We start from the raw sequence: 10,811 nt of genomic DNA, 5'->3' as shown, positions 1-10,811 counted from the left end.
TGAGAGAGATGTTGTTTTCCTGGCACCACACTGCCAGGTCTCTGATCTCCTCCCTTTGTGTTTTGATGTTATTTTTATTGAACCTTTATTTAACTAGGCGTGTAAATTCTTATTTACAATGACGGCCTACACTGGCCAAATCCGGACGACGCTGGGCCAATTGTGCGCCACCCTATGGTACTCTCAATCATGGCCGGTTGTGATACAGCCTGGAATCAAACCAGGGTGTCTGTAGTGACGCCTCAAGCACTGAGATGCGGTGCCTTAGACCGCTGCTCCACTCGGGAGCCCAAATGACTGCCTCATCACTTACTGGAATGAGAATGTCCCACAATTCACCTCTTATGGAGCGGCTCTCTCTTCCTCCTGTGGCCGCATTACCCATGATGCCCCACAGCGGATGAGGGAGGGATATGCTGGAGGCGTCGCTGCTCTGCTCTGCTAACCACTCTGCCAGAACACTGCACTAATTGATGAATAGAGATTGCATTCTCTCTCCTGCTCTCCATCAAACTTTTTTTAAGGCACCGGTGGGCACTTCTTTATAAAGTTAAGTTTTAAGTTTTAAATGTAGCAAAACAAAAAAAATCACCCTTAATCAGTGAGTAATGTTGTTTGAAAGAGAGTTTTCATCTGTCTGGGTGTAATTTGGAAAAATATACACTTATCGTATCAAGAATCTAAGCCATTTCACTATTTTTACCATAATGGGCTTTTTATCAGATTTGTGCCCTGGTTCTGTTACTGAGAAACTTGGGGCCAGCTGTGTATCACCATTACAGCTTGTGTCAACATGTATACGTTGCATTACATCAATCTTGCACTCAGCAGGAGCGGACAGAGCTATTATGTTAAAAGCCCATTTGCCTGACATATTCTTACTGAAGATGGCCTCTCGCAGGGGAGGGGTCTGATCCGGTGAATATTGATAGGCTCATTGATTGATTAATGGTCTCGGGTGATTTATTGATTGATTTTGCTTCCAAGTGAGCTGCGAGAGAGAGGTGAGCCCAAAGGAAAACAAACCACATTCTCCTTCAAGCTCTGGCTTTACATAATGACACAACACTGATTTATTTTGGGTACTGCTGCTGTTTTCATTAGGATGTGATGTGGAGTTGTTTTTGGAGTCCATTTTCAACTGAAATATACAAGAAATGTTATAGACTGAAATCACGGGAAACAAAATACATGATTAAAGGACGTTTTCCCCTCACCTGAACAAAATACATCACCTATCTACTGGTTTTAGGAAGACTTGCGGGGCGTTGTTGGGTAGTTAGAAGTGCATGGACTGTGGATGGGGGAGTGGGATGTGTAGATTAATGCAGTGGAAAGCCATCCTTCAAAGTGCTTAGAATAATTAGAGTCAGGCCTCCAACAGAATGGCCATGTCACTGGAGGAAATGGTCTTTTTATTTACTGTGGCGGCTCTTCTCTCGACCTCTTCCTCTCTCTCTCTCTCACTTTCACTCCCTCTCTCTCCCGTTCTCCCTCTCTCTCTCTTTCTCCCTGGAATCCATATAGCTGTAGAGTTATAATTCAGGGACGGAGAGATTCAGAGTGTCTTTAAAGGTGCTGTCACTGCGCTGGATGCATTTCTCAGATTTGTATCTCTGTACGACTGTGTGTGTGTGTGGTGTGTGGGCGCGTGCATTTGTATACATAATGGGCATTTGTATTCAGAAGCTGATCTGAGTTTGTGTAGGTGTGCATGTACTGTATGTTAATGTTAATGTACTTTATTATCATGTGTGTGAGGGTTAATGTGTGGGTGTGTGTACACGCACAGTGTGGGTGTGAATGTGTGCGTGCAATGCAATTGTGTGTGTGAACGCATACTTGTCTGTGTGTCTGTGTGCGTGTGTGTGTGAAGGCATTTCCCATCTTAGAGGTGGTGAAAGGGGGAGAAAAGCCATTGATAAATTGATCACAGTGAAATTGTGAGTATTGAGACATGTTCTATGTCCCACCCCCTTCGGTCGGCCTCCCTCCCACACACACAATGCACCGCGCTACGGCTCTGCTCTGCTCTGCTCCAGCATCAATTACTGTGGATTGCGTGGTTGACAGAGTGTAAACCAGGTGCCAGCCCTCAATCCAATTAAAGAGATTTAATTGGGGGAAATAAATGGAGTGTGTCCGGGAAGTGCTGGGTTACCCACACTAAGTAGATTTTTTCCTTCTTTTTGAAAAGTAAGGTATTGTTTATGAAAGACTGAATTGAATCTAATAAAAGCTAGGGGCAATTGGACTATTGCTTTTCTCCACACTGCCTCGACTTCCTCCACAGGTCACTAATGCAAACAATCCAATCTCCCCTCTCTGAAAGGTGTACTGGGCTCTCTAAACAGGAGTATTATCTAAAATGGCCCATCAGGTGATTCGGCCATACACTGCCAGGTTTCAGATGGTGATTGTAATTCCCCTTTAGCCTTTTAGGGATGGATCACTTTAAGAGTGTTTGTAACTTTAAAACAACACCTTTAAAACAACACCCGACAGATGAGGAAGGCCAACAGGCCCCTTGTCTGTTTTAAATAGCATTATTACTCTGACTACTTCTGTAACCATTACGAATGGGGGTGTTTTTTCTCTGTATAACATGAGAATCCTCTGTGGTTACCAGTGTAGTAGTGGGTGTAGTTGTAGCTTGACACTGTGAGTGTGAAGGAGACTGAAGCACCAGCAGCAGCCACAGCTCCATGCAGGAGTTAGCCCAGATAAAGAGAGGTGTTTAAAGCGGTCAGGTAGCACCATGCCGTGCAGTGGTCTCTGCTCCTCCTCTGTGTCTCTCTCCCCCAATCTGTCCCAGGGGAGGGGGGGGTGAAATGAGGAGCAGCAGAGAGGCAGAGCCTCATTCTAGTCTTGGTCTTCTCTTCACGGGACAAGGATGAATAATTCAGGATTGTTAGCTGTCTGCTGCTAACCCATCTACAATGAAACAGTCTTACTGCACATCAATGATTGAGCAGACACCCGGTTCCCTCCCCCTTTAGAGGAATCATATGGAGCTGGCTCCTCTTCACCAGCTCCCTCCACTACTTCCCTATAATTGGAAAGAGAAAAAGCTGGAATGCTGTATCAGGGATCTGGCAGAGCGGTATAGGCGTTTAAACAGCCATTCAGCAATGTCAACCTGCAGACGTGTGTCTGGGGAGTGCACCCACTAGTTAGCCCCGAAGAGGGGAGAGAATTTGGGACAAAAGACGTGACAGAGTTTTCAGCAGACACATTTCCTGAATTGGAAAAACTGTCTCTATCTGCGGCCTATTAAAGAGTGAAATACATATGTATCTGCAGTGGAAGAGCTCTCTGGTGTGAGCGTCTCCGATGTGGCTGTCTGTAATAGGACCATCCTCGGTTTCCCTGATTTGAACCCCTCTTAAAAAAAAACCTTCCAGCCTCCACTGCGTCTCCATCTCCGTTCTCTCCTTCCCTCGCTCCTCCCCTCACCGCTGTATCACACACTACTTCTGCACCACGCTCACCTCTTCCCCTTTTTCAACATCAGACGAGCAAATCAGCAGACAAGCGATGGTACAAGTTTTCCCAAGCTTTCAAGAATTACCACCATTTCATCACATATAATCACAGTTAATAACCCTTCTCATTAAGGAGACGAGGATCACGGGTCATTAATATTGTTAATATCTTCTCTCCTTTTCTCCCATCGCCGAGTGCCAGAGGGGCTGGAAACAAAAGGAGGACTAAAAAAGAGCTTAGGACGACAGTGATTAACCGATTGGGGTAGATGGACTGTGATGAATCAAAGTTATCTCTCAAATCTTAATAACTGGAATTAGCTGCTGATTAGATGAGCTTGGGCTACAGCAGGGAGTAGTAGGCATGTTCACTTCAAAGAATATGGCCCATGTAAATCTGTCCCTCCCCTCCCCGTGCCCTCCTCCGCAGAGCAAAGAGAAACCCACCGAGCCAAAGGGAAACCAAAGAGAAGGATTACAAAGGGAGGAAGAATAGAGCTGAGAAAAGGAAGAGAGTTAGACAGTGTAAATGGTGCCTTTTACCTGTTTGCTCCCTGTTTTCTCCCTGGTATTAGGATATTTTTATTTCTGCGTTTGCTCTCCCCCCTCTCTCTCTATCTCTCTCTACAGTAGGAGGGGTCAGTGTCTCAGTGACAGGGTCACGATGAGAGCGACTCTGTCTCATTTGCATATGTTTGCCATTGTCACAGCGGTCAACGAATGTCATGTTAAGATTCCTGCATGTTTAAGCACTGACATTTGTCCCTCATGAGGCAGTCTGGCCTCTTATCATAACCCTCAAAGAGAGACCACATCACAATGGCACACAGCTGGTTCCTAACCAAATGTTGGTGTCACTTCAACAGTGTTGAATTACAGTAGAAAAATACTCATTTGCCAGCTAAACTAGATCTGGTGTAGATCAGTGGATCGGCACGGTATGAGAATTGATTCACACGTGTATGACCAGAATCAAAAGAATGTTCCTGATCAACTGTTCAATCATCAATTTTCATTTCAGATAGGTCTTTATCTCCGTGACCAACAGCAATTTCTAGAAATTGAAGAGTCTTATCAATTTAGAACATGTGTAATAAAAGTATACCAATATCAATCTGTTCATGTCATTTGATACATGAGAAGGACAATTGAGAGGGGGAAAAGGCTATCGTGTATCGGCTGAGATATACTGTAGTACATTTGATCCGGTCAAAAGCAACGCCTGTGGGCTTAGTTGATTTTAAAAACGACACACAGCCCACGTCTATTTGAATTCCGACAACAAGTCTGGAATAATTAGTCCCTGATGTAAATGTCTGTTACGCAACAAAAAGGCAACAACATTGAAAGAGGCAATTATCTGCTTTTATGGTGTGGGGAAAACATGGCGGGTCTGATCATCTGTAAATGATAGTTGTTTTTAAAGATCCTGTTGGTTTATTAGGAGCTTTTTAATGCACCGCTCTCTAGCCCCAGACAGATCAGACCCATGCATGGCTGCTACAGCAGACGGGTGGCTGAGGAGGAGACGGACAGGTTCATTACATGTCACAGGAGTTCAAAGTGATCCTCTGTCTGCTGTGTTTATTAAGTGGCGCTCCAGTCGTCTCTGAGGTATAGTAACACTTGCTAGTCGTAGCACAGCAGACGCTGAGAGCAGTCCCATCTCGATCAACACAGGCTGAGACTCGGTGTGTGGTGTTGTGCAGTGCGGCAGCAATGTAATAAAGAAATCAACAAGGGATAGAGGGAAATGAACTCTCCCTTTAATACCCTGTCCAAGGATGAAGCCGCGTTCACATGCTAGTTGGAACTAGGAAACTCTGAAATTTCCGACTTGCTTACTGGTTGCAAGTTCTACACCTGCTGTGTTCAATTTCTGAGTTTCCTAGTTCTGTCTAGTGCGTGAAAACGCCATGAATCACATATAAATGCACCAAAATAATTAGGAAAAATCATGTTAGAAGGAATGAAACATATTTGACATGTGTAAACGATTAAGGCTCCTGAAGAAAAAATAAATAGAACAGAGTGCAAAAAAATCTCAATTCACTCTGGGGGGCCGAGTGTAGATGCAGTATTTAACTTCATGGATTCTTCCACAAATGAGGTGGAAAAATGAGAGATGAGAGTTGGCAAGAGAGGAAATGTGAAGGGAAATAATAAGGCTGTGCCTAGCCTATTTGGAATCCCACCCCGCTGAAGAGTGGTATGGAAGAACACTGGGAGTAGCTAGGGGGATGCAAAAGCTTTTCTCAGGTGCTTCAAATCTGCATTAAATTGGGCCGCTGCATTTCAACCTCTCCATGCTCTCTCCCCTCTGTCTTTCCCAAAGTTTCACTGTAATTGGAAGACAATGAGGGGAAAAGCCAGCCGGTGCGCCCGGAAATCTGCTTCATCATGAGAAACCCAACTGGAGGATTTGTTTTGTTGTTGTTGTTTACCTCTGCCTCCGAGTTGGGCTTTTCAGACTCACCTTGAATGGTTGGCAGGTGGTTGTAATTAACAGGCTCTCCCTGGCTGACTGCAGCCTCTGGTGAGATGCTAGCGCTGCTAACACTGCTAACGCTAACGCAGTGTTGGAGCACGATCATATGGCTTGCCTAATTAAAATGGACCTAGCTAGACTCAAGCTGTATTTGTGTGTGCCTGTTATGACAAAACTAATACCAGTTGCTGAATGTTCAAAATCATCCCAGGCCTGCCTCACTGTTCTGCCTGCTTTTTCTGCATGTCTGTTTGTTGGGGTTCAATTAGCTGGGCGTCAGTAGCCGGGACGAAAACAACAAGGTTGCTTTTATGCTCCTGGCTGAAAGTCCTCGCTGTGTTTCGTGTGTGTTGCATGCTCTACGTTGGCTACTGTTGAGCTACGAGACACTCTCCAGTTGTCCCCACATTGTTTTCTGCTGCAATGGCCCAACGGGATTTGTCATAAGTTTGCCTTCCTCTCAGTGAGGGAGTCATTAAAGTGAGATGAGTGCTTCTCTTCTCTATGTCTTGGAGCTGTGCTTGTGCTATAAAAGACTCCACACTCTTTCCCTTCCTCTCCTTTGGACTCACTGCACTGGATAGGTTCTGTAAACTTGAGCCATTTTAAAGGGTTCCTGTCAACATGCCAGTTCAGTAACTAATGTAGACTACAGTACACACATATATGCTGAATGACCCAGAAATGAGCACGATATTCAGCTGGTGTTCTTGTAGCTCAACATCTCATCATCTAATATTGTAACAAGTCTGATGTTGGATCTGGTGACAGATGTATGTATATATATATATATATGTATGTATGTGTATGTATGTATGAATGTTTATGTATGTATATGGGTATGTGTATGTATGTATGTACAGTTGAAGTCGGAAGTTTACGTACATCTCAGCCAAATACATTTAAACTCAGTTTTTCACAATTCATGACATTTAATTTCAATAAAAATTTCCTGTCTTAGATTAGTTTCGATCACCACTTTATTTTAAGAATGTGAAATGTCAGAATAATAGTAGAGAGAATTATTTATTTAAGCTTTTATTTATTTCATCACATTCCCAGTGGGTCAGAAGTTTACATACACTCAATTAGTATTTGGTAGCATTGCCTTTAAATTGTTTAACTTGGATCAAACGTTTTGGGTAGCCTTCCAGAAGCTTCCCACAATAAGTTGGGTGAATTTTGGCCCATTCCGCAAATCAAATCGAATCAAATCGTATTTGTCACATACACATGGTTAGCAGATGTTAATGCGAGTGTAGCGAAATGCTTGTGCTGCTAGTTCCGACAATGCAGTAATACCCAACAAGTAATCTAGCTAACAATTCCAAAACTACTACCTCATAGACACAAGTGTAAGGGGATAAAGAATATGTACATAAAGATATATGAATGAGTGATGGTACAGAGCGGCATAGGCAAGATACAGTAGATGGTATTGAGTACAGTATATACATATGAGATGAGTATGTAAACAAAGTGGCATAGTTAAAGTGGCTAGTGATACATGTATTACATAAAGATGCAGTAGATGATATAGAGTACAGTATATACGTATACATATGAGATGAATAATGTAGGGTATGTAAACATTATATTAGGTAGCATGGTTAAAGTGGCTAGTGATATATTTTACATAATTTCCCATCAATTCCCATTATTAAAGTGGCTGGAGTTGAGTCAGTGTGTTGGCAGCAGCCACTCAATGTTAGTGGTGGCTGTTTAACAGTCTGATGGCCTTGAGATAGAAGCTGTTTTTCAGTCTCTCGGTCCCAGCTTTGATGCACCTGTACTGACCTCGCCTTCTGGATGATAGCGGGGTGAACAGGCAGTGGCTAGGATGGTTGTTGTCCTTGATGATCTTTATGGCCTTCCTGTGACATCGGGTGGTGTAGGTGTCCTGGAGGGCAGGTAGTTTGCCCCCGGTGATGCGTTGTGCAGACCTCACTACCCTCTGGAGAGCCTTATGGTTGTGGGCGGAGCAGTTGCCGTACCAGGCGGTGATACAGCCCGACAGGATGCTCTCGATTGTGCATCTGTAGAAGTTTGTGAGTGCTTTTGGTGACAAGCCAAATTTCTTCACCCTCCTGAGGTTGAAGAGGCGCTGCTGCGCCTTCTTCACGATGCTGTCTGTGTGGGTGGACCAATTCAGTTTGTCTGTGATGTGTACGCCGAGGAACTTAAAACTTACTACCCTCTCCACTACTGTTCCATCGATGTGGATAGGTGGGTGTTCCCTCTGCTGTTTCCTGAAGTCCACAATCATCTCCTTAGTTTTGTTGACGTTGAGTGTGAGGTTATTTTCCTGACACCACACTCCGAGGGCCCTCACCTCCTCCCTGTAGGCCGTCTCGTCGTTGTTGGTAATCAAGCCTACCATTGTTGTGTCGTCCGCAAACTTGATGATTGAGTTGGAGGCGTGCGTGGCCACGCTGTCGTGGGTGAACAGGGAGTACAGGAGAGGGCTTAGAACGCACCCTTGTGGGGCCCCAGTGTTGAGGATCAGCGGGGTGGAGATGTTGTTGCCTACCCTCACCACCTGGGGGGCGGCCCGTCAGGAAGTCCAGTACCCAGTTGCACAGGGCGGGGTCGAGACCCAGGGTCTCGAGCTTGATGACGAGCTTGGAGGGCACTATGGTGTTAAATGCCGAGCTGTAGTCGATGAACAGCATTCTCACATAGGTATTCCTCTTGTCCAGATGGGTTAGGGCTCTGTGCAGTGTGGTTGAGATTGCATCGTCTGTGGACCTATTTGGGCGGTAAGCAAATTGGAGTGGGTCTAGGGTGTCAGGTAGGGTGGAGGTTATATGGTCCTTGACTAGTCTCTCAAAGCACTTCATGATGACGGAAGTGAGTGCTACGAGGCGGTAGTCGTTTAGCTCAGTTACCTTGGCATTCTTGGGAACAGGAACAATGGTGGCCCTCTTGAAGCATGTGGGAACAACAGACTGGGATTGATTGAATATGTCCGTAAACACACCAGCCAGCTGGTCTGCGCATGCTCTGAGGGCGCGGCTGGGGATGCCGTCTGGGTCTGCAGCCTTGCGAGGGTTGACACCTTTAAATGTTTTCCTCACGTCGGCTGCAGTGAAGGAGAGTCCGCATGTTTTGGTTGCGGGCCGTGTCAGTGGCACTGTATTGTCCTCAAAGCGGGCAAAAAAGTGATTTAGTCTGCCTGGGAGCAAGACATCCTGGTTCGTGACGGGGCTGGTTTTCTTTTTGTAATCCGTGATTGACTGTGGACCCTGCCACATACCTCTTGTGTCTGAGCCGTTGAATTGAGATTCTACTTTGTCTCTATACTGACGCTTAGCTTGTTTGATTGCCTTGCGGAGGGAATAGCTACACTGTTTGTATTCGGTCATGTTTCCGGTCACCTTGCCCTGATTAAAAGCAGTGGTTCGCGCTTTCAGTTTCACGCGAATGCTGCCATCAATCCACGGTTTCTGGTTTGGGAATGTTTTAATCGTTGCTATGGGAACGACATCTTCAACGCACGTTCTCATGAACTCGCTCACCGAATCAGCGTATTCGTCAATGTTGTTGTTTGATGCAATACGAAACATATCCCAGTCCACATGATGGAAGCAGTCTTGGAGTGTGGAATCAGATTGGTCGGACCAGCATTGAACAGACCTCAGCGCGGGAGTTTCTTGTTTTAGTTTCTGTCTGTAGGCAGGGATCAACAAAATGGAGTCGTGGTCAGCTTTTCCGAAAGGAGAGCGGGGCAGGGCCTTATATGCGTTGCGGAAGAATAGCAATGATCCAAGGTTTTTCCAGCCCTGGTTGCGCAATCGATATGCTGATACAATTTAGGGAGTCTTGTTTTCAGATTAGCCTTGTTAAAATCCCCAGCTACAATGAATGCAGCCTCAGGATATATGGATTCCAGTTTGCAAAGAGTCAAATAAAGTTCGTTCAGAGCCATCGATGTGTCTGCTTGGGGGGGAATATATATGGCTGTGATTATAATCCAAGAGAATTCCCTTGGTAGATAATGCGGTCGACATTTGATTGTGAGGGATTCTAAATCAGGTGAACAGAAGGACTTGAGTTCCTGTATGTTGTTGTGGCCACACCACGTCTCGTTAACCATGAAGCATACGCCCCCGCCCCTCTTCTTACCAGAAAGATGTTTGTTTCTGTCGGCGCGATGCGTGGAGAAACCAGCTGGCTGCACCGACTTCGATAGTGTCTCTCCAGTGAGCCATGTTTGCGTGAAGCAAAGAACGTTACAGTCTCTGATGTCCCTCTGGAATGCTACCCTTGCTCGGATTTCATCAACCTTGTTGTCAAGAGACTGGACATTGGCGAGAAGAATGCTGGGGAGTGGTGCACGATGTGCCCGTCTCCGGAGTCTGACCAGAAGACCGCTTCGTTTCCCCCTTTTACAAAGTCGTTTTTTTGGGTCGCCGGCTGGGATCCATTCCGTTGTCCTGGGTGAAAGGCAGAACACAGGATCCACTTCGCGAAAGTCATATTCTTGGTCGTACTGATGGTGAGTTGACGCTGCTCTTATATTCAGTAGTTCTTCTCGACTATATGTAATGAAACCTAAGATGACGTAAAAAAAACTAAAAACTGCATAGTTTCCTAGGAACGCGAAGCGAGGCGGCCATTTCTGTCGGCGCCGGACAGAGCTGGTGTAACCAAATCAGGTTTGTAGGCCTCCTTGCTCGCACACGCCTTTTCAGTTCTGTCCACAAATTATCTATATGATTGAGGTCAGGGCTTTGTGATGGCCACTCCAATACCTTGACTTTGATGTCCTTAAGCCATTTTGGAAGTACTTTGGAAGTATGGTTGGGGTCATTGTCCATTTGGAAGACCCATTTGCG

The sequence above is a fragment of the Oncorhynchus keta genome, chromosome 5 (genome assembly GCF_023373465.1).
Source record: "Oncorhynchus keta strain PuntledgeMale-10-30-2019 chromosome 5, Oket_V2, whole genome shotgun sequence".
In the NCBI taxonomy this organism is placed as follows: domain Eukaryota; kingdom Metazoa; phylum Chordata; class Actinopteri; order Salmoniformes; family Salmonidae; genus Oncorhynchus; species Oncorhynchus keta.
This window is presented reverse-complemented; position numbering follows the sequence as displayed.